The sequence below is a fragment of the Orcinus orca genome, chromosome 3 (assembly GCF_937001465.1).
Source record: "Orcinus orca chromosome 3, mOrcOrc1.1, whole genome shotgun sequence".
Lineage (NCBI taxonomy): Eukaryota > Metazoa > Chordata > Mammalia > Artiodactyla > Delphinidae > Orcinus > Orcinus orca.
In genome coordinates, this window is record NC_064561.1 from 105,236,988 (window position 1) to 105,263,205 (window position 26,218).

Consider the following 26,218-nt stretch of genomic DNA (forward strand, 5'->3'; position numbering starts at 1 on the left):
GGTAAAAGAAGCCTTCTGCTCTGTTATCTGGATTCATTTCTGACCGTTATCTGGCAGGTTTTAAAGAACTCTTGCAAGAAAAAGGTCTTTCTTTTGGAGTTCAAACTGAAAACAGATGCACTGTCTTTACAGGGCTACTCCCTTGGAAATACCATCAAGCACATCATAGAAAATAAAAGGGAAGCTCTGGACTTTGTTGATTAATGACTGCTTGTCCACGCTACCATGTGTTAGAGAACAACAATTAAATAGGAAATACCCAATATGGAGTCAGTGAACACACAACGAAGGTATTGAATGGGTAGCATATCTACATATTTTTATCATGGTAACTGAAGGAACCACGAGGGAAGATTTCTCTAAGCCTGAGCCTATACGTGCGATCTTGCCCACCACATGACCCCACACCTGGACAGTGAAAGAAAAGCAGCTGTCGGGGAACTAGAGTGATGGCTCTTCATAAAACTGTTTAGAATCAGCATTTAAAAAACAACCTGATGATAAACTTGTGGCCGACCCAATAAATGGACTGAAGGCTCAACAGCCAGCCATGCTACTCTCTACTTCAACAAAATAATGCTGATCTGACAAGCCAATCACTTTTCCTTGTGAAATTTGATAGCTATTGCCTTTATAAGCCCCATCCTTAACTTTGGTCTGAGAAACAGTGTTCATGAGTCGTGTTCCTCATATATACAAATATCCAAATAAGTCTCCAATGGTTTACACTTACTGTGAATTATTCTCTGCACCTTAATAATCACTCTGCCTAAGAGTCTTATTTTTTTTTCTTTCCTCAGTAAAAACCTCTGATCAAACAATCCCTTCTATATGGCTGTCAGTTTTACAGAAGCTGTAAAATATTTTAAACAGACATTAATCTTAAACCTTTTGACCACTTTCCCTTGCTAATTTATGTAGATCTCCAGGTATCCATTAACACTTGATTTTTATGACCACTGATTGCTACAATATCACTTCCTTTGGTTTTCACTAAAACCACTTAGGTTCCTCAGTGTGGAAGAAAGTAGATTTTAGAGTTGTATTTGTTGCTGTTCTAATTTATTGTCCAGCTTTTTTATTGGATCAAATTGATATTATATATTACAGTATTTCATGAACTATAAAAGGACTATGCATATGTGCTACATGTCAGTTAGGTTTAAGAACCTACTATTAAGTATGGAGAAATGAGAGCAAAGTTGAATGAGGGAGCAGTATTCTAGAATGCTCTCATTTTAACTGAGAATTCCTTAGCGCCTTGACAACTGCAGCATTTGTTTCCATAGCTTTTGCCAATGTGACCATAGTCACACCTCTAAGTGGAATTTCTATGCTAAAGCTGAGCTGTCTATTGTCCTTCCCCCAACCCACAATTATACAGATGGTGAAAATTATTCAGAATAAATTTGTTGGATCAATTTTTATGAGACAAAGACAGTCAACCAGACTGTTGACTACCTTGGCACTGAGCCTTGTGGATGGTTAGGAGGAATTGCCACTGCATGAATACTGCAAATAATTGAAATTGAACTATGCCAGGATGGAGACGTTATTCTGAATCATTGTCTCTTCCAAGCTTCTATCAATGTCTTAATAGTGCCACCTGACTTCAGTAGAAGAGCTTTTACATTCCAATTTTTCTTACTTTCTTGATAGCATTTTCCTTTAACAGGTTGAGCAATGATTATCAGCATAAGTCAGCAATTTTCAGAGCTCTAAAGAGCCTGAGAGGTCATTTTATTCTACTCCTTGTAGAAGATAAAATAAGGCTAAAGACGATTGAAGAGACAAGGTGAGCTGCTCACCTCATACAACCTTTCATTCCAAAGGTCTTTCTAACTTCATCCTTTTGCCTAAGTTGAATAATTTTTATTGGCAAAAATTATGTCATTTTTATTAGCAGAAACATAGTATTTAATTTCCAAACTTTTATTTCTGGGCTGTATTTACCTTTAATGGAGATAATTAACAAAGTCATAAAATATAGGCAGCTATTAGCTCACTTTGTTTGGAATCATCTTCAAATGTGTCCTGATAGCTCCAAGGACCTTGGAGAGAAAGCAAAACTTGTAGGTCTTGAGTGAATAAGGTATGGAAATTTTCGGGAATCTACCTTCCCACATGCAAGATCCTTACGAACACAGGTCCCAGAAAAGCCTGGAAAAGATTACCATCTTGATCTCTAAAGCCCAAAGCCATATATGGAGAGCTTAGCTTCTTGTCTGTATTACTGTTGGCTCTGAGAGGTGTAGGAGTCTAACAGTTATTATTTTATAGATATGGTATATCTCCTTAAAAAAAGGAGATTCTTCTGTATTAGTTTCCTACTCCTACTGTAACACACCACAAACAAAATGGCTTAAAGCAATGCAGGTTATCTTACATTTCTGAAGATCAGTAGCCCTATATCAGCTCCACTGGGTTAAAGCAAAAGGGTCAGCAGAGTTAGTTCCTTCTAGAATCTCTAGGGGAAATTCTGTTTCCCTATCTTTTCCCATTTCTAGAGGCTGCCTACATTCCTTGGCTCATGGCCCATTCCTCCAACTTTAAAGCCAGCAGAGTGGCATGTTCTATCTTCTCTGACCTCTGATTCCACCCTTGTATCTTGTTTAACTCTGATACTCTTGCCTCCCCCCCTTACTGGGCCCACCCAGGTAATCCGGGAAAATCCCCCCCACTTCAAGACCCTTAATCATATCTGCCAAGTTCCAAAGAAGAGAGATCCACAGGTTCCAGGGATTAGGATATGAACATCTTTGGGGGAGCATTATTTGGCCTACTACACTTTCCTAGATCTCTATGAAATCTTGGTCTCGATTCTGGAAAAATAGGACTTGCATTTTCTAAAGGAATGTGGGGATTTGACCTTGAATCTATACTGCCTTCTTTCGTCCTCCTCCCCAACCCAACTAGGCCAGGACAGTAACTAGATACTTGTATATCAGGGAACAATGTAGAATTAGAAGGAGTAGTAGCTGAGAATCCTCAAGAGGTGCGAAGAGCAAAACCAGCAGTCAGAAAGGAGAATCAAGTTGAGGAGAAGCCAACTGGCTTTTTCAAACCAAAGGGAATTGGTGGTGGCCTGTCAGACGTCCATGATAAAGTCACATCAGAATCAACACTGAGCCCAAACTTCAGACGTGTAGAGAAATCATATATTCTTTATTTTGTTTAAAACTGCTTGTATAATATGATTAAATCCTAGGCCACAGTGATACTTTAAACAGTATCCCTAACAGGAAATGCTCAGTTTCTCATAGCCACCTCTTGCCTCCAATTGTCTCCTCAAATGATGTTCAGAAATATAGGGGAAGTATGGGGTCAGTAGCCAAAATGTCCTTATGAAGTTTGGGGTAAGAATTTTCCTAACCTTGTGCTGGTCCTGGGGTACATAATGACTGGCACGCCCTTATGACCACGGTGACCAGCTTTGCTAGCAACCTTGGTTTCAATTGGCAGGTGGGGGGATAACTCCCCTTGGCTTGGTTTTTAGCCTGATAGTGCTCTCTGGCTAAGCCATCGCAACCTAACCTCCTCCTGGCTGGAGGCCTCTCCAGAAATCTTCAACATTCCCCATTCAGCCCGGTGGCTCGACAGTGCACCCTATCCTCTGCTGCAAGCATGACAGACCTGCTGCCACCATGGTACATCTGCTAGGGCTTCACACACCATCCACAATGTGCACTAAGAGCAACATGTGAAAATCCAGCCTCCAGGCCTCTGTCCATCTGACCATACTGCATAACTTGGTTTGCTTCTCTATGACTATAATTGTGCCTTCAAGGTGGCCTCTGGGAAGAGTCTCAAATAAGAGTTCCTTTCCTCATCATTCATCACATCTCATGTCACATGTATATGTGTACACACATACCCCATTCTGGGCTGAAGGCAAAAAGAGGACAAGTATTGTTTCATTTTCCTCTTTGTTCCCCCTGCCATTCTTCAAGGATAGAAAAAGGCAAAGTTTTGTTGACTTCCACTTCATTAATGCCTTCCTTCTGACTCTAACCCAGCTTTAAAGGTATACAGGAATAATTTCTCTTAAGTATGAGAGTCTTCTATGATAGTTACATAAACTCAGCAATTAATAGTTTAATTTGGGGTATATAGTTTTAGAAAAAAACTTTTTCCAATATTCTATTTAACATACCAGAAACTGAATATTGTCTTACTAATATTCTTCTCATTCATTTTGTAGCAAATTCTAATAGAAGAAAGCCTCAGTGAAATAGTATAAAAGACTTACACTTGAAAAGCAGAGGAAAATTTCCTCTGTTTGCCAAGTTATCAAGGTTAACACCACCAGGGACCTGTCATGTGATGTCTTATACCCCTGCTATAATAAAATGCTGAGAGCTGTTCAGCACTGTGGTCTTCTTCCCTATTGAGCCCAGTCTAATCATGAGAAAAACCCCAAACAAACCCAAATTGAGGAGGACCAGCAAGTACTCCATGAACCTCTCAAGGTCATAAAAAAGAAAAACAGACTGAGAAACTGTCACAGAAGAGACCAAGAAGACTTAACAACTAAATGCAAGATAGTGTCCTGGATGGAATCCTGGAACTGGAAGAGGCTGTTAGTAGAAAAACTGGTGGAATCCAAAAATGGGAAGAAGATCTAAATAGACAGATATAGAAGGTATACAGATTATCTGTATAGAAGATATACAGATTGCCAACAAACACATGAAAGGATGCTCAACATCACTAATCATTAGAGAAATGCAAATCAAAACTACAATGAGGTATCACCTCACACCAGTCAGAATGGGCATCATCAAAAAACCTACAAACAATAAATGCTGGAGAGGGTGTAGAGAAAAGGGAACCCTCTTGCACTGGTGGTGGGAATGTAATTTGATACAACCACCATGGAAAACAGTATGGAGGTTCCTTAAAAAACTAAAAGTAGAACTACCATACGACCCAGCAATCCCACTACTGGGCATATACCCTGAGAAAACCATAATTCAAAAAGAGTCATGTACCAGTGTTCATTGCAGCACTATTTACAATAGCCAGGACATAGAAGCAACCTAAGTGTCCATCGGCAAATGAATGGATAAAGAAGATGTGGCACATATATACAATGGAATATTATTCAGCCATTAAAAGAAACAAAATTGAGTTATTTGTAGTGAGGTGGATGGACCTAGAGTCTGTCATACAGAGTGAAGTCAGAAAGAGAAAACAAATAGCATATGCTAATACATATATATATATGGAATCTAAAAAAAAAAAATTGTTCTAATGAACCTAGGGGTGAGACAGGAATAAAGATGCAGACATAGAGAATGGACTTGAGGACATGGGGAGGGGGAAGGGTAAGCTGCAATGAAGTGAGAGAGTAGCATGGACATATATACACTACCAAACGTAAAATAGATGGCTAGTGGGAAGCAGCCACATAGCACAGGGAGATCAGCTCCATGCTTTGTGACCACCTAGAGGGTTGGGATAGGGAGGGTGGGAGGGAGACACAAGAAGGAGGGGATATGGGGATATATGTATACATATATGCACTTTGTTATACAACAGAAACTAACACAACATTGTTAGGCAATTATACTTCAATAAAGATGTTAAAAAAAAAGGCTCAAAGATATTCCTGTTAAGTGGAAAAAACCTAAAGAAAGATTTTAAGAGACCTTGTTTTGAAGGAGAAGAAAAGCCAGATGACAGCAAAGACAGAATTCTTCCTGCCCTCTTCCTTTTAACTTATCCAGCACTGGCAGGCCTAAGTAACACAGTATATTATCAATTTGGATAAGAAGGGACCGTAGCAGGAAAAAAAGTTCTTTATAGAAACTACTGAATATTTACATTAAAAACTTGCTAGAATTATCCCACAAATAGATATTTCAGTAGAAGTTTATTAAAAGAGAGATTTTAGGTTTAACCATACATGAAGAACAAAATTTAATTTAAAATGAGATTCATTAGCCTTCAGCTTCAGTGTCAAAGGAATATTTAGAAGAGATTGTCTATAAGTAACATAATCCATTGATTTGCTGCTACACCAGAATGATTCTGCTATACTCTTTAACACCATAATATTAAAAAAAAAAATAGGCTAATGTAGCTGTGGTCCTGAATCTTCCTGCGGCATGAAGAGGGCCCTATAAAAATATGTCCCACCTCCTTTCATGTAAGATGCAACTTTCTGTTAAGGACCTTAACCCTGCATTTACTTTACCATGTTGCACCATGCAATGATTCTGCCCACCTTCACCATTTGACTGTTGGTAAAGAAGTATATTTTACTCTTTTCCACAAAGTTCGAATCCTGTTTTATCTCTGATTATAATTCAGACTTGTTTCTGCAAGATTAGCAAAATGATGACAATTGATGAAGTTCTGTAATGGGCACATGGATGTGTATTGCATTATTCTACTTTTTATTATAAGAATTTTCAAACACAACGTTAAAAATAAATAAATAAATAAAACTGGTGAAATCTGAATAAAGGCTTGAGTTTAGTTAACAATATTGTACCAATGTTAATGTGAAATGGCAACATTAGGGGAAACTAGGAGAGAAGAATAGGAGAACTCAGATTTTTCTTTCTAACTTTCTGCAATCTAAAGTTATTCCAAAATAAAAAGTTTGTATAAAAACAAAAGAATTAGTGGGATGCCACTTCCAAGGTTAGGTTATTAAAACAGTGATTTCCATCTTGCTCACCCCTACTCCTAGAGCCCTCTCCATGGGGAAGCAAGTTTCCATGTTGTGAATAGCCCCATGGAGAGGCCCATGTTTCAAGGAAATGGTGTCTCCAGTCAACATTAAGCAAGGACCTAATGCCTGCCAAGAGGTACATAAATGAATGTGGGAGTTGATTCTCATCCAACCTAACCTTGCTATGACTACAACCCCAACGGACACCTTGATTTCAACCCTGTGACAGACTCAGAGGTATCCAACTAACTATACATCAATTCCTGACCAACAGATGCTCTAGGAAAATATTTATAGTTAATATAAAACTGAACTGTTAAATTTAAGGGCCCGTCCAATGGAGATAACTAATCAATTCCTAAGATAAAAACACAAACATACCAAAATAATAAAGAAAAGTTATAGTACAAGTAAACCATATATTCTGGCATTTCTTTTTGACCACCCAAACATACCTTTCAGGTACAGAGGACAAGAATAGATATTGAAAACAGGAGCCTGGTCCAGAATCATTTCCCTAAGAAAATCAGAACTCTAAGAGGCATGAATGGAGAAAAAACAAGCTAACATGAATTCAGTGTTTACTATATCCGTACATTATGCAGGTGTTGACCATGACAGGCTTGTAACTGTGTTTGAAGTTCTGTTTACACACCCAATGGCTTAGAAAAAAGACCTCAGTTATACTAAAAATTCTTCACAAATTGTTCAAAAAAATATTTCTAGATGTAGTCTAGTCATTTAATATTAAGCTTGATCATAGAGAGTCATAACAGAAGTAGCTGAAATCTACGGCAATTTCCTTAGTTTTCTACTTTTCAATGATTAAAACTGTGCTCTTTTATAAATACTGATAAGACCAGTTCATTTCATAAAGGCTACAACCAAATTCATATTAAATTTGAAACTGTAATGTTCTAGTGAAAATTCCTACTTTATTCATAATTATTAGTACCCAGAACTAACTACCCCAAAAGTTAATTCCCTGTTAGTGATGCTTTATAGATATTCTTTTCTCCTTTAAAAATAAGTTCTAACCATGTAATCTCTGACAGCATGGAGTAAGAAAGAAAATGAATTCTTTAATATAGGAAAAACTAACAGAATAAGAAATTAAAAAGTTGTGACTCAAGTAAAAATTGAAGTCAAGTATCCCTGAAACATCAGGAAAGCAATTCAGTATTGGAGAAATATAAAAAAACTGAGTGTCTATTATCAAGCAGACAATGGCTCAGTGGGCAATTTAGTAATGTCCATCAAAATTTTAAATGCTCAAACCCAGTGAACCAGCAATTCAGCTTCTAGAAGTGAACAAAGAACATACAAATTTATATGTAGAATATGTCCATCCCATTAGTTCTTCCAACCAGAGGTTGAAAATAACCAAATGCTATCAATGAATCACTCACTGTACTATCTATACAGTACAACAGTAAACACAAACTCACTTATTAAAAAGAATGAGATTAATCTATAGGTATTGACATGGAAACATGTCCATGGATTATTAATAAGCAAAAAAGCCGCCGAACATTATGAATGTATGATTGCCCTGAAATATTCTTCCTCACACAGCTACATTGCTTGTTTCCTCACTTTCTTCGGGTCTAAGCACCTGAAGTAATCTTTATAAAAAGGTCTTCCCTTACCACCCATGTGAAATATAACCCATACACAACTAACCCCACGTTATACCTTTACACGCACCAATATCCTTTATTCTATTGTTGTGTGTCACCTGGTATATTTCAAGTACATTTATTTGTTCATTAACTCCCTTCCCCCAGAAAAACATAAGCTTCATGAAAGCAGGGTCATGGTCTGTATCCCCAGTTTTAAAAACAAGGCCTAGTGCATAATAGGCAATTACTATTTGTTGAAGAAATATATGGATTAATGAATCCCTATTAGCAGATGAGGGAAATAGCATACCAAAGAGTTAAGTGGTTTACCTGAATTCATGCAGCTTCTGAGAACCGATGCTACAATTATTCCGACTCTGAGCCTGAGCAGTTAACTATTTTATGAAACAACATCCCCAAACACACTCTCACTCTCTCCTCACTTGTCTTCGAAAAGCATGGCAGTAAGAGTTTGGCTGTCAAATGTCCCGGTTCATGGCACGTTGTCATTAGACTTTGCAAGGTTCTGTTCCTTTTTTATTTTGCCCTTCACCCCAAGAACATTCACTGTACTATGTTTAAGTACATCCTTAGATATGTCTTCTTGACAGCTATGCAGTCCTACTGTACATAGGTGAGTTTTATTTTTTATGACTGTAACATTTTTTATTTATTCATTTATACAACCTAGTGGCTTACTCTTAGAGCTTATAGGATCCATTCTCATAGTTGTAGTTATGGCTGTTTTCAGTGGTTACATCAGAGAACACTGGCCAGCAAAACATTAGAAAATTTTGTGCATCACAATTGTGATTCTAAAAAATAACTTTTCAAAAAGATTTCAAGCCAAGGCTTCCTTGGTTCCTTCTGAGAGTTACCCATTTTAAAAGGAAATGTTTCCATTATTTTGTCCAAGGATTTTAATTTGTCTTTTCAAGGATCTTAACTTTTAATGTGATAGAATCTTTAGTGCCTTAAGCCAAAAATAGAAGTCCTAATTTGGTTAGATTTTTATGTCAGATATGGGAAACATATATTCCTACTTTGCCATTTTTTTACATTTGTCTCCAAGGCACTCAAAACGGACCTTAAGTTTGGAGACATGTTAGTTTAACAGAGAAAGCTTGATCCAACCGCCTAGACATAAAAACAGGACTGAATGTTCACAACTATTTGACCTTAAGATATTGCCAACTAATTAATAATGGAGAGGATGAGTTATAAGAACACATGTGTTTTTAATGGCACTTTACATCTCATTTTGTTTTGTACCCTTTCCAGTCATGAACAGCCCTTGTTGTTAAGACCTATTGCCTATTCTGGGAAACCTTGCATACATTTATGAAATGTCACTAAGTAGTTTGTATCCTTTGTTAATTCAGGACCTCTCCCAACAAACAGAGACCCAGAGCACTCATTTGCTGCCTGCCTGCCAGTCTCATTCTCACTTATCCATGATCAGAACTCTTTATTCTTTTGATTGCTGGGATCAGAACAACTCTTGTGGCAATTTCTCTTAGGGCACTATTTTCCAAATTCCATTCTTTGGATTTGCTTCATAGTAGTTCACATACTGTAATGCTTCCTGAAGCAGTTGGGACTTTGCTGACAGAGTTTAGAAAACTGTGATTGTCTTGACAATTTTATGCTGTCCGTATAATTCAGCCTTGACCTGCAGAGCACTACTCAGAAAAGGACAAAAGTTTAGACTCCACAACCACTTTATCTTTGGCCTCTCTACTAAGGCAACCAACAAGGGTATCAATTAGTGGTAGATCTGAAAGTGGATTTAGATAGCTTTTACAAAGTCTGAAAAAGATCAGAGGCAGGAAAGAAATGGAAAGAAGTGGGGAGAATATCTCAGGGTTATTTCTTTGATGAAAAATAACAGAAGTTCTCTCCTCCAGGCTTTTAGCTTTCTATTACAAGAAGTAAAGAAAACTGCAAGAGATGTTCCCAAACAGCTATATGTTATTTCTCTCTCCTAAAATACTTGTAGACATCCTCAATGACTAAAACTCATTTAAATTCATTGAGGTTTTATTATCTACTTTTTTGTCACTAATAATGATATTACAAGGCTAAGTCTCTCATTTTTCCTTCCTTCCAAATATCTTATAATTTAGCATGTGCAGAGAATATTAAAGAATCAAAACCATGAACATATTTTACCTCAATCATTTGAGTCATTATTATCATATAATAAGGTTAAGTCTTGTTCTTTCACTACCTTATTTCCAATTCATTAGAAAACTTGTTGTTTTTAATTTATTAAATATATTTGTTGTTCTATGACACTCTCTGCTTGACAGAGGCATTAATTATGAAATGATGAATATATATATCCTGAAACTGAATAGGCTAAAAGTACAGACATTTTACTCAGTTTTACTGCTTGGTTTCATTTTAAGTAGGAATATTAGAATTATGTGTGGAAAAATGCATTGTCATCCTAACTGCTACTTCCTAGCTTTGTGTCCTTGGGCAAGTCACCTACTGGAATTCAGTATCATTAAATTTGTTCATCTGCCATAATCTATACTGAAACATTACTTCATATCTAGGTCGACTATACAAAAGCAAATCTTTATCAATGCTATGAAAAACATGAAAAAGCAGCAGTGGTGTGGTTGGTGGAAACAACTGTAAATTTCTTCACATTAGGATTTGAATAAGCCATAGTAACAAAAGTATAAATATAAAGAAATATAAATGACTAATGTATAAAAATAATTATGAAGTAATGATGCTAAGAAAGTATGACAGTATACTGTATTTTGTCATCACATTTTCTATCGTAACACCTATGTTAACGTGGTGTCTCTTAGGGATAACATGAGACTAAACGTTTTCTTTATGAACAGTATTTTTTCTCTAATTTTCTGAACTAACCAAATGTGCTTCAATTTTAATATTAAGCTACATAAAGCTGATATGCAACAAGAATATTACAAATCAGAGGTAACTGAAAATCATGCCAACTAAGACACAGAGAACTCTAAGCACAGTGAGTGGTATCCTACTGCTTCACCAAAGGGCTATTCCCCATGGCTGCTTTTCCCCCACTAAAGAAGCTGAGAAGGGCAACAACTGTGATGGTACGTAAGCCATGACACATTTTTGGTGTTATGATTTATCATGCATGTCCAGTCTCCACTTCCCCCTTGAAATCCTCTTGATTGCTTTTCTTCTAGTACCTAGAATGAAATTCACCATGTATGTGATGAGAATTCACTGCTTTGTGTTTATCCTTTTAGTAGTCCCCATTTCACTTGTATTCTTGTGCCTTGCATTTTCCCTGTCCTTGGAGGGCAGAAATCAGTTCTTTGATGTTAAAGGATCATCCTGTCTTGAAATGTTTGTATTATGTTCCCCAAAGAGGGAGAGAAAGGGAAGAGTGTGTTGAGGAGACACATGTGGGCAGAGTTCTTAAAGGCTGCAAGCAGGACTGCCGTCAGCAGTTCTCAAGGATAAGAGAACCAGAGACTCACATCCCATTCTCTGGAAGAAGCTTTAGGGAGGAGCAGCAGGAACTCACAGGATAATGTTTGTATCATTTAGAGATGCTGGACACCAGAAATGAGAATTTCTAACATCAGCAAAACATCTTGTCCCCACTTGGGGATCTTTGCTCAACCCTGGGGACATGGGGAAGGAAGTCACATAATGACTGAGATTGAACTGTTGCTGCTCCCTAGGATCCTTGGCCCTTTTCTTCTTGGTATTCATTCCCTAATCTGACCTCATTGATTTCCATAGCTACTTCAAACATTACTTAAGTGTTGATTATGTTTATGTAAGTGAACACATAAAAATCTTCCTATTGCCTCTCAGCATCAAATCATGCATTCTTGGCAGTAACGTGTATCTCCAACTTAACACACTTCTGCCTTGTCAAAACTTGCATGCTTAAGGCTGCATCATTTTCTTTTGCTTCTCTCCTCTCTTTGTTCCCATCGGTTGATTGGGAAGGACCATCTCACAGACATCATATCAAGGGTAATATGCAAGGCAAATGAAGACTAGAACGAGTCACTTAGGCCAGTTTACTTCAGGTCATTCAGAGAACTGTATTCTAGTTTTCGATTTTCATACATGTACCGTCAGAATTTTTAAGACCTTCCATTCTCTTTCTTCAACTACCAGCCATATGTCAATGTCCAGGGTGACCTTGGGAGTCACTTGCTGATGACTGCACTGTTACATAGCAGGGACTGTCAACGTAGGTCCCTGAATAACTGTGTGGAGACCCTCCCTTATCACATTTTTATTCTGTTAAGCCCACTGAAAGTTCAGGATTTATCTGTGACAGAACTAGTGTTACCCTGACAAATACAGGTAATAGAAAACTGATGCTTAGCACAACGAAGTAACTTACAAGATCACACAGCTAGTCATATCAGAACTTGAATTTGTAAACAGGTCCCACTCATTCCAAAATCCATTTTCTTTCCTCTCAGCTATGGCTCATCTGGCTCATCAATTTAACAGTTTTTCAATTGCCACCTATACATCTTTTACCCCAAGTATATGCTTCTCTTAATCAGGACAACACAGTATATCCCTCCTCTCATTTTCTGATGCCCTAGAACCTATATAAAACAAGCAAGCAAAATGGGTGAAACAACTAAAGCAAGTGACATTAAACGAACATGAGCCATGAAACCTACTAATCACCTACTTGAGCTTAGTTCTCAAATATGGATGACCTATATCAAAATTACTAGAGATTCCAGCTTGTTAAAAACAGATTCTCAGGCCTCAATCCCAAACCCACTGCTTCAGAATATGTTTTGCTTACTTTTTAAAATCTGTATCACAGGTTATTCTGATATATACTAAAGTATGAGAACCAGGACTCTAATTATCCTAAATTCCATTCCCTTATTTAAAGAAGGTGTGTCTGGTTGTATCTCAGAAATCGAGGCATCCACACAAACGTCACTGCTATCCTTTAAATTTTTGTTTTCACAAAATTTGAAAGTTAACGGAGGTTCTAACATCAGTAATGAATTATGAACAAAATGATTTGTGCACCAGAACTCAGGAATCTATTTCCCAAAGTAGCGCATTTTCTGTTATCTCTTTTACTTTCTTATTAGCTATTATGCATAGAAAATAACTACTAACATGAAATAAACGTATCACTATGCAGAAACTTGCCTCAAATAAATTTTGGAAGAATGTTTTCTTCTGGAATTCAATCAGCCAATTTGCAGTGTATTTTTAAATGAAAGATATTTGACATAATTGAGATTTGGAGGTTTGGGGTTTCTTCGCCCCTGATTTTGTTTTTTTTCCCCCATGAAGGTAATCTACCTAAAACATACCATAAGCAAACATATAAACATGACTAAGATTTTTTTGTCACTATTTATATGATGAATTTAAAGCCCAGTGTGTCCATTTGCAGTATGTGAGCTATACCTTAGGTATATTTGTCTTCACTTTTCAAAATGCAAAGAAAACAAATGCCTTTTACATGGCTGCTAAGCCATACCTATAAAGCAAGTACAGTCCAGCTGCCTTTGTTAGATTGCCACAGACCACCTGGTTGGCATTTATCCCACGTAAAGAATGCAAATACATACCCTGAACAATAAAACATTCACACAAATATATCTTTTTATCCTGGGGAAATTAGAATTTCAGGTATGTGAAACCAACCAGTCCCTTAATAAAACTGTTAATCTATGCAAACTTGACTATATTGTATCTCCAAGTCCATTTCTCTTCACAATTTTCACTTAGATCTAACACTAGCAGCTGATTATAGAAGATTGAAAATAAAATTTAATAGTGTTTAAGAGTCATGATTCTAATGGATATTTAAAATGACTTTGCTTGTTTTTGGTCCCATTTATAGATTTGGACCAAATCTATAAATTTAAGAATCTGATATTGCTTAAGTGGATATCTGCTAATTAATCAAAATGGTGTAAGATTTGGGGGGCTTTCTGAATAAAGTAACCATTTTTCCTAAGTAGTTTATTTAAATAAGCTAGACCGGGACAAACATGAATATTAGAATATCAACATAACTACCCCATATTAACCAAAGGGCAATGTGGTATCCATTGAAATAGGCACAGAAATGACCAAGTTAGCATGATCCAGCCATGTTTACATGAGGTATCGGTCATGTTTACTTCATTAACTGAGACGGTATTAGAATAGTACAGTTAATTTGTTAAAACTTAGATCAGCATTTGTTTTGGACTAAAAATCAACCTAACTATAAGAAGTACCAAACATTTCCCTTTTATTGATGAGTTACTAGAACTATACAAAAAGGGTTTTACATTAAGGATTTTACTCACATGTCACTTGTTTTCTATCAGATTGTTTTTCTTTATATACTAGTTTTAAATTATTTGAACATACTATTCATGTACTTACATTTTTTTTTTAAGGGAAAATAAAAGAGCAGCTAGGCACCAGTGTGGATTGTATATTACAGTCAAAGTCTGCTTAGAGTTTTTTCCTACTCATTCCTTATCTGCCTTCCAATTTTGCATGTTCATCTGCTTGTTTCTGTCATTTATACAGATACGTGTGGCCACATGAAGACATGACTACCAGTGCATAATCAGGCCATTATATATCATAAAATTTCACCCTCCAAGTTACTAAACACTAACTTAACTTGGCCTGATTCAACCAGTTAAAAAGACTCAACCAATTGAACTTGAAAAGTTAAATCATGTTTTGAATACAAAATTTTTAGCTTATCAAACTTTAATTCTTTCCCTTATATGAAACTATTTGTTCCTGATTATAAAATATATAAAACTATTTTCCTAATTATGAATAGAAATGTTTCCTGTACATGTAAATCTCCTTTGATAGCTTGAGTATGAAAATATCTATATGCAAAGTCTGATACAACAAAGTTGATTGTGGTAAGAATCAGGAAATTTGGGTTATTGCCACATAACTGGGTATTCAGAACTGGAGGCATTTTAAACTCTGTGCACCTGAGTTTAAGGATGTTGAATGAAATCTCTCCATTTCCTTAAAACAATAATATTCTAAATTTAAATATGTCTAGCCATATAAATCTCTAGAAATATTATGTTACCCTGAACAATGCCTGGCATACCAGAGTTCAAATTCTAGTTTGAATGTAAATATAGAAATCTATATCTTCATAAAATATCTAATTTTATTCCAATATATCTAATTTTATTCCAAAATAGTCAACTGAAAGGAAAGGCTAAGTTTAAAGATTCAAAATCCTACTTTTTTTTTTTAAACTATTCTTATCCTCTAACACTTGTAAGATTAAATATATGTTTAACACCAGAAATTTACGGCGCAGCATACTACAAAAATCTGGCACTCCTGATTGGATCGAGTGTATGAGGACTCAAGGAACCTACAGTCTTTTTGACTTGACAGCTAACTGTCATACCTAACAAAAGTAATTGAAGAATTGCCATATTGTATGATGAAATACAGACTCTCCAATTATAGTTTTCCTAGAAAAACACTCATTTTTTAAAAAGTGATAGATTGCCAAAGATGGCATCCAAAAGGCTCTTGGCAATATTGCCCTCAGAAAACCCTGCTTTCATTAGCTCTGCTAGTACATGTTAAATTGGAGCTATTTAAAAAGCATTCCCTCTTTTACTATGTACATTATAATACTATATCAAAATCCATGAAATTCTTCATTAGTATAGGTCAGAGCTGTACATAAACCTGACCATGATTTAGTGGATATAATTATAAACCACTTTCCCCCAGCCCATATCATTCAACCAGCAATGGAATCATACATTATTTTCTGTAATTTGTTCTACTCAAAGATTTTGGGGCTCTAACCCAAACTCATCAGGCATCTGATAAAATACCTGAGAAGTTGGTTTCTTTCCTTAGTGTCTTCTACTAGTTGCCTTCCTTAACAAAAGATATTTAAAAATTCAACAATGTATTTAAGTAAAGATAGAAGGAATGAAACCCTCCAGGAAGAAACAATTACCTAATTTAATGCTCAACCTTCTGAAACCTGTGTCTGCAGCAATTCAGAGACACTCCCTGGTGGAAGCTTCCCGAGCTACCTACTAAGACCCAGTTCTACCAGGTCATGTGAGAAATCACGCTGGTTATACAAATACTCTGACCTAGATTAAAAATCTCAACCCAATCCCTTATTTTCTGTGTGGCATTATTCAGTAACTTCTTGATCTTAAGCAACTGCTGTTCATTGAATGTGTCTAATGCAGAGCAGGTGTTTAATAAAAGTACTATCATTGGAGAATTGAAATCTTTTCTTTCACTGCATGTAAATCTTGAACCATATGCTCAAGTGTTTCAAAAATACTCACTTCTAGCTTCTCATTCAACTAAATTAGACTTGAACCTTAGTGCCTGTCCAACCAGACAGCAGGAAATTCAATCTCAGACAGATATTATTGCCCTGTACACCTTTACAGTCACACCAGAATCCCTTTAGGGCCACACCAAAATTATGCACTGCTGGGAGAAAAAAAAGTGAGGGGGAGATCTTTAATCACCATTATATCATGGTGTCCACTGACATTCATTTTCCAAGCTTTTGACAGTTTCTTGAAGTAAACAACTATCAGCTTTTATTCCATGTGCAGGGAATACAGGCATCTGTTGAACTTGGAAACAGGATGCCCAATTTCCTCTCCAGCAGACCCATGGAGCTACCGTTTCACAGGTCTTCCACCTACTCAAAGCACTACCACATGTGGTGCTCAGGTCCCCTGTGACTTCAGAACCCTCAGCTGCAGGCCTATTCACTCCCATTTGGAACCCCAGGTGTCCTCCTTTCATTTAAAGATTCTCCACCACTCCCCTCTACCCAGTCCCTTCCAGGGCCCCGATACTATCTTTGCTAAGGTTTTTACGTTTACAGAAAACCAGCATTATTGACTTTACCCTAGATGGCTCTGCCGTGAAAGTGTGCCTCCTGCACTTAAAGAGCCTAGTTGTCTACCTGCAACATGAAGAGAAGGAAAAAACAAATGACTTCACACTTCTTAAGATCAGGGAAGTATTTTGTTTTGTTTTGTTGTTTATATTCCTAGACCTAGCACAGTGCTTGGCATGTCATGCTAAATAAATGTTAATGATTGATAACTGAATCATCAGTGAGTAAGCAAATGAGCAAGTGATGGCAGGACACTTTTGAGATCCTAAGCTGAGTAGTTATTTTTTCTGAAAAATATTATTGATGTCCTGTGGTCCTCCATGCATTGAATTTGTGGCACTTGTGCCTTCCAGGGGAAGCCTGAACAGTCTGGAACAAAAAAGCCAACTAAGTGCAAAAGAATTTTTTATAAACTTACAGCAGGCACAATAGTCTGAAGGTGTTTAATTGGAAAGAATAAGGCACTTAAGATTTAAATGGATTTGTTGTGAGTTTCAATATCTCTTGGCTTGGAAGATGAGATCAGACCCTGGAGGTCTAGAACAGAGGTCAACAAACTTTTTCCATATAAAGCCAGATAGAAATCCTATGGCCCACAAAGCCTAAGATATTTATTATCAAAACTATTCAACTCTGCCATTGTAATATAAAACCAGTCATAAACTTTCCAATTAATAAGCATGGCTGTGTTCCAGTGAAGTGTTACAAAAACTGACAGTGGGCCAGACTTGGCCCATAGACTGTACTTAGCCCAACTCCTGGCCTAAAGGGTAGTTTATAAATACTGACCACAGAATAAAGCAAGAGGTAAGATATAGTATCAGGGTAATTTTCCACTTCAACATATATAAAAATAATCCCTTCCTGGACTATGGAAAAGCCTAGAGAGAAAGAGGAAAAAAAAAAAGATATTTACCCTAAAAATAAATATTAAAAAATACTGAAGAAAAAGTTGTCTTCAAAAAACTAAGAGGATCCAGGAACAGAAGAAGGTACTCCTCTCTCTCTCTCAACTCTGAGGGTTGATAATATACTCTAGACCAAAAATTGTGCAGCTCCATTGTAACCCAAATAGCAGTAGCAACAAAAAGCTCCTGTGCATCTGCCAGGGAATTGCTGTGGTCAAGATGAAAAGACTCCAGGTCCGCCTGCCGATGCAGGGGACACGGGTTCGTGCCCCGGTCCGGGAAGATCCCACATGCCGCGGAGTGGCTGGGCCCGTGAGCCATGGCCGCTGAGCCTGCGCATCCAGAGCCTGTGCTCCGCAACGGGAGAGGCCACAACAGTGATAGGCCGAGTACCGCAAAAAAAAAAAAAAAAAAAAAATGAAAGGACTCCAGAGCAGCCAACTTTGGGAACACAGGCTAAGGCTGGGAATGGGTCGAGAAGATGGCTGAGCAGCAGGTAAGCTGTTTCTGCGAGTGCTGAGGTCTTATCAGCAGGAAAGACGTTCCCCAGGAGCAACCACCATATATAACTAGTATTGGGAGAACAAGCCCCAAGCTGCCTTAGGGAACAACAAGAGCTGTGGGAACAGGGGTTAATGTACAAAGGAAAAGAGTCGTCCATCACCCTCACCGCAGGCTGCTAAAGACGAGACACCTCTCCCTACCGCCCTGCTGTTCTCGCAATTACTTCTGTACCCAGAGGCCACCTAGGGGAGGACCAGAACACGTGAGGGGAGAAGACAGCCCTGAGAGGGCACAGGGAAGTGGAAGAGGGAGAAATCCTGAGCTGAATGAATTAAACAAAATGATATTTCCACTGCAAGTGAATGACTGACCTTGAAGTGCAAATTTGGAGCTTCTAAAACTAAGTTGTTTTCAGTTACAGAACAAAACAAAAAAAAATTCACAGGCATCTCATTTAGTCAAAGAATATGCAGTTACACTGCTCAGGGTTGCTGTTTCTCAGCAGTGCCACACTGGAGGTGGGCTCAGGGTGTCCTCAGTAAACCCCTAATACAGATGTAAGAATTCCAGCCAAGAGTTCTTTTAAGTTAGGGAACATCTCAGTATTGCTTTACTGTGTGAGTTACCAATTCACTCACGTAACCTGCCATAGTTATATGAGGTGGACACTAGTGTTATGTCTGTTTTTGTAGATAAGGTATTGAGGCATAGAAAAACTAAAATACTTGCCTGAGGTCAGAGTTAGTGAGTAACAGAGCCAGGATTCCCCCCAACAGTTATTAAAATTCTTCCAAAGGAGATGCCACCTCCTTTTCAGAGGACCCAAAGGAGCTCTCCCCATTTTCTTCCTAATTCCCGACAGTCCCAGCAGAGTGTAGCTTTATAGTGACAAGCATTCCTCCTGGAGGTCCCAGAATTCAGTTATTCACAGGAATTAGAAACTGTCATGAATTTCTCTTCATAAGCCCTGAACAAAAACTTTTAAGTCATAGATATAAACTTTATATACATATATATGTACGTATGTATATACACATACACACGTATATATATATACATAGCAAGTTAGGTATATATAGATATCTCTAAGTTATCCCTAGATATAAATTGTTATCTTTCAAGGTAAATAAACTATAAAACTCTAGTCAAGACCCTGAATTTCCATAAAACCTATCTGAATACTTTAGAACCAATTGCAGAAGGGTATGCCTGATGAAACAAAGTTCAGGGAAGCACGCAAAAAAGTTCCCCATGTGTCTCACCTGCAACCACTCAAGGCTAAAAGGCAGGTAGGTTATGGACACATGGAGATGAGTACATACCCTGTCTTGAGTATTGCACATACAGACAGCTTTTTAAAGTTCAAAAACTTCCCCACAGTGAAGAGTTAAATGAGGTACAAAATACTGGCAATTGGAACTGACCTTGTTACTCAGGTCTGTTTCTGTAACTCAGTCTATAAACTCGACTTTCAGGGTTCCTTAAAATTCCAGTGTGGCCTGGCCCATTTCCTAGCTCAAGCAGTCTTGTTACTGCTGGTACTGTGAAGGTCACCACCAGGGTCAATGTGCAGATCTAGTCCAATTTAAAAACCTCTGGCTCTATCCTGGAGCAGAGTTCAGTTATTAAGAAATCAGAGAAACACGTGTTTCTCGGAGTCCTTGAAAGTTAACTTAAAAAAATGACAAACAGCCTTCATTAATGTTAATTCCAAAGAAGGATGCCAAGATCGAGAAATTTTTTGATCTCATAGAATTAAAAAATACAGTTACTCTTTTCAGTGTAGTTTTTAAAGCCAAAATATCTTTCAGTTCAAGAATTTTAGGCACTTCTAAGAATTTCATAAACCTAAAATTATGCTAAAAAACAAAAATCACTTTCCTTCAGTATGTTTCTCCAGTAGATACAATCAAGTAAAGATTTTATTACCGAAACAAAATTAAGCAATTGTTGATCTATATGTATTGTCTATCACCATTTCTCCAAGGAAATTATTTGTATCTGGTATAAAAGATTCTTCAAAGGATTTAAGATAAGGTTAACAAAATGGAAAATTAGAGATGAAAGGGTAATGCTATACAGTAGGCAAAAGAGATCTTTTGAAGAATATGCTGTCACATTCTGCACCTTTATAACCCCTTTCAGGGGCAGTTGTGCCCCTGCTGTGAGTGTACTCAGACAAAGGGAAACAGTGAGTCTCACTACTTTGAGGTCCTACTGGGGCTTAGAGAGCTCCCTATGAAAAGATGAGCTTTAAAGTAAACTGATAGCTGAGTTTAACAGGTTCACACTGGGAAGGGTAGAGGAACATCTCTGAGGCATTATCTATTTTTATTTTCTTGTAAGATTGTGAAAAATCCTGCAAAAGCCTAACCTACTGTGCTTTTACATGCTTTCTGTTCAAAATTTTTAGCCTAACAATTGACTGTGTATTCTATACTATCAGATATTTTTTCTCCTTGCCCAAACAAAAATAGATAAAAATATACATATGGCTATGTAAAAATAAGCACAGAGAAAGGCAATTTTAAGTTACTAAGAACCTACACATACCTTCAGACTGTAAAAGCAAATTGTTAATGAAATTAGCATTTATTAGAATAAGTACAAAAAGCCGTAATATGCTATAATCATTAACCATAATCTTATACCAGTAGTCATTTTGGAATTAAAATGTTTTGATAAGATAATTAAGAAAGGGAAATATGGAAGTATACATCAGTGTTTTCTAGAGAAACAGAACCAATAAGATGTGTACATATAGGGAGAGATTTATTTTAAGGAATTGGCTCAAGCAATCATGGAGGCTGACAATGTCCAAAATCTGCAATGTGGGCTGGCAGCCTGGAGACTCAAGAAGATCCAATGTTGCAGTTTAAGTCCAATTCTGCTGGCAGAACTCTTTCTTGCTTGTGAGAGGTCAGTCTTTGCTCTACTAAGGCTTTCAATTAATTGGATAAAACGTGCCTATAATATGGAGGGCAATCTGCTTTAAAGTCCACTGATTTCAGTGTTAATCTCATCCACAAAAACACACCTTCACAGAAACATCCAGAGTAGTGTTTCATCGAGTTATCTGGACACCATGGCCCAACCAGGTTGACACAAAAGCAAGTGTCTGAAGGTTTATTTTTAGAGTAATTGTACACGTTCCAGTTATATATATCACATATTTTTAACATCTTTATTGGAGTATAATTGCTTTACAATGGTGTGTTAGTTTCTGCTTTATAACAGTGAATCAGCTATACTATATGACATTTTTAAACAAGTGGTATGGTTATGAAATAGAAAGATTCCTAGAACTCATGTTTGTGCTGAAAATTAGCTTTTCAAGACTTGTATTCAATTGCTTCTTCATTTACACTGGAAAATCATTTGTTACAATTAAATGTTAACTTGAGTATATACTGTTCTTCTTTCTGAAGTTATCATTTCTAAGACAGCATAACTTTACCAGCAGGGATAATTTATTTACATACATGAAATATTTAGAATGCTCAAATCCCTGCCACTGCAAGATGACATTTTGTCAAGATCAATAAGGTCCTTCATTTTTCTAAAGTATGCAACCGAATGTTAGAATTTGCTTAAACATTTTTCCAAAAACTAAACTTGAGATACATTTTTCAAGACATTTTGAATGTTACTGTAGCCCCAATTACTAGTTAGCATTCATACTTTCTTTTTACACTTAGCAGCAGACTTCTTTATACACCATTATTGATCATCTCTAAGTGCTTTAGCACTTTTCCTCAACAACACCTCGTGAGTGGTCAGCTCTGTTTGTATCATTCACATCTTCCCTAGAGCCTCCAAAGTTTCCTTCTTAACCCAAAAGGCAGTCAGGATATCTTACATATCACCTTCTCAAGCCAAAACCTCACTTGCCTATAGCCTTAGTACTTATCACTTGACACATTATCAAAAACTGGAAGATGTCTGCCTGCCACAGTTGGGGAACATATTTTGGTTGCCCACCTAAACAGTGATTGACGTAAGAAACCACCTTTCTTACTTCAGTGTCTTAGAAGACTTCATTATACATTGGTCAGCAGCATACTATGGATAGAGTTAGTCCTAGTTAAATTTGAACTTCCCTGATGTTAAAGTGGATCATGGTCTATGTGGTGTGATGGAATCTTTCCAGCTCCTTGACAAGTGTTTATGCAAAAAGAAACAAAGGTATGGATATAAGGGAGGAGAGGAGGGCAAAAGAGGAAAGCAAGGAGGGAAGGAAAGCTGGTTTGAAGAAAGATGTTCTCTCAGGCTTGATATCCTGTCTAAAAGCTATATTCTTTTAGCTTTCCTATTAGAATGAAAACCTCTATAGTGAAAAGTAATAATATTTTTAATTACTTCTAAATGACAGTCAAGTTACAACTTTAAGCTTTTGAATAAAGAAAGCTAATGGGCACCCACAGAAGTAGTGCAGAGGAAAAAGGCAACAAATCTGAGAGACTGGTGAAGGAAAACTAACTCATTTCACAAGTGTGCTGGGACTAGGGGCTAATCTTGTCTACTCATGCAGATTTCCAGCCAAATGGCAGTTTGTACTAAAGGATATTAAATAAAAACAGGATTGGAAACATTTGACCTTGTGACAGATTCCATTCAGGTTCAGCCAGAGTTATAACATGAGACAAGGGCATACTACAGCATAGGCACAGTAAGTATCATCAGTAAATGGACAGATAAACCATTTCTCACAAGTATATACTATATTTAAAAATATATGTAAATACCTTAGTAATAAAATACAGATTAATTTTTAAATGCAACTAAATTTATAGTAGCAGTATAGTGCAGAGCTGAGCAAACAGTTTGGAATCAACCTGAATTTGAATTCCAGCTTCATCACTTAGTGTGTGGCTTTAGGCAAGTTATAAACCTCTCTGTACCTCAGTATCCTCACATGAAAAAGGCATATATGAGAGTTGCGGTGAAGATTTAAGTAGCTTAAGATTGTTCATGGGGACAAGCCTCTTAGATAGCTTAATCCACCAGAGTGCAGACAGCAGAAGCAAGAAGAACTACAACCCTGCAGCCTGTGGAACAAAAACAACATTCACAAAAAGACAAGATGAAAAGGCAGAGGGCTATGTACCAGATGAAGGAACAAGATAAAACCCCAGAAAAACAACTAAATGAAGTGGAGATAGGCAACCTTCCAGAAAAAGAATTCAGAATAATGATAGTGAAGATGATCCAGGACCTCGGAAAAAGAATGAAGGCAAAGATTGAGAAGATGCAAGAAATGTTTAACAAAGACCTAGAAGAATTAAAGAACAAACAAACAGAGATGAACAATACAATAACTGAAATGAAAACTACAATAGAGGGAATCAATAGCAGAATAACTGAGGCAGAAGAACGGATACGTGACCTGGAAGACAGAATGGTGGAAATCACTTCTGCAGAACAGAATAAAGAAAAATGAAAAGAAATGAAGACAGCCTGAGAGACCTCTGGGACAACATTAAATGCAACAACATTCACATTATTATAGGGGCCCCAGAAGAAGAGAGACAGAAAGTCCCCGAGAAAATATTTGAAGAGATCATAATCGAAAACTTCCCTAACATGGTAAAGGAAATAGCCATCCAAGTCCAGGAAGCTCACAGAGTCCCATACAGGATAAACCCAAGGAGAAACACACCAAGACACATAGTAATCAAACTGGCAAAAATTAAAGACAAAGAAAAATTGAAAGCAGCAAGGGAAAAATGACAAATAACATACAAGGGAACTCGCATAAGGTTAACAGCTGATTTCTCAGCAGAAACTCTACAAGCCAGAAGGGAGTGGCATGATATAATTAAAATGATGAAAGGGAAGAACCTACAACCAAGATTACTCTACCCAGCAAGGATCTCATTCAGATTCGATGGAGATATCAAAAGCTTTACAGACAAGCGAAAGCTAAGAGAATTCAGCACCACAAAACCAGCTCTATAACAAATGCTAAAGGAACTTCTCTAAGTGGGAAACACAAGACAAGAAGAGGACCTCCAAAAATAAAAACCCCAAAACAATTAAGAAAATGGTCATAGGAACATACATATAAATAATTACCTTAAATGTGAATGGATTAAATGTTCCAACCAAAAGACACAGGCTTGCTGAATGGATACAAAAACAAGACCCATCTATATGCTGTGTACAAGAGGCCCACTTCAGACCTAGGGACACATACAGACTGAAAGTGAGGGGATGGAAAAAGATATTCCATGCAAATGGAAATTCAAAGAAAACTGCAGTAGCAATAGTCATATCAGTTAAAATAGACTTTAAAATAAAGAATGTTACAAGAGACGAGGTGGGACATTACATTATAATCAAGGGATCAATCCAAGAAGAAGATATAACAATTATAAATATATACGCACCCAACATAGGAGCACCTCAATACATAAAGCAATGGCTAACAGCTATAAAAGAGGAAATCGACAATAAGAGAGTAATAGTGGGGGACTTTAACATCTCACTTACACCAATGGACAGATCATCCAAACAGAAAATTAATAAGGAAACAAGCTTTAAATGACAAAATAGACCAGATAGATTTAATTGATATTTCTAGGACATTCCATCCAAAAGCAGCAGATTACACTTTCTTCTCACGTGAGCACAGAACATTCTCCAGGATAGATCACATCTTGGGTCACAAATCAAGCCTCAGTAAATTTAAGAAGACTGAAATCATATCAACCATCTTTTCTGACCACAACACTATGAGATTAGAAATGAATTACATGGAAAAAAACATCAAAAACACAAACACATGGAGGCTAAACAATATATTACTAAATAACCAAGAGATCACTGAAGAAATCAAAGAGGAAATCAAAAAATACCTAGAGACAAATGACAATGAAAACACGATGATCCAAAACCTATGGGATGAAGCAAAAGCAGTTCTAAGAGGGAAGTTTATAGCAATACAATCCTACCTCAAGACACAAGAAACATCTCAAATAAACAACCTAACCTTACACCTAAAGCATTTAGACAAAGAACAAAAAACTCCAAAGTTAGCAAAAGGAAAGAAATCATAAAGATCAGAGCAGAAATAAATGAAATAGAAACAAAGAAAACAATAGCAAAGATCAATAAAACTAAAAGCTGGTTCTTTGAGAAGATAAACAAAATGGATAAACCTTTAGCCAGACTCATCAGGAAAAGAGGGAGAGGACTGAAATCAATAAAATTGGAAATGAAAAAGGAGAAGTTACAGACACCGCAGAAATACAAAGCATCCGAAGAGACTACTACAAGCAACTCTATGCCAATAAAATGGACAACCTGGAAGAAATGGACACATTCTTAGAAAGGTATAGGCTTCCAAGACTGAACCAGGAAGAAACAGAAAATATGAACAGACCAATCACAAGTAGTGAACTTGAAACTGTGATTTAAAATCTTCCAACAAACAAAAGTCCAGGACCAGATGGCTTCACAGGTGAACTCTATCAAACATTTAGAGAAGAACTAACACCCATCCTTCTCAAACTCTTCCAAAAAATTGTGGAGGAAGGAACACTCCAAAATTCATTCTATCAGGTCACCATCACCCTGATACCAAAACCAGACAAAGATA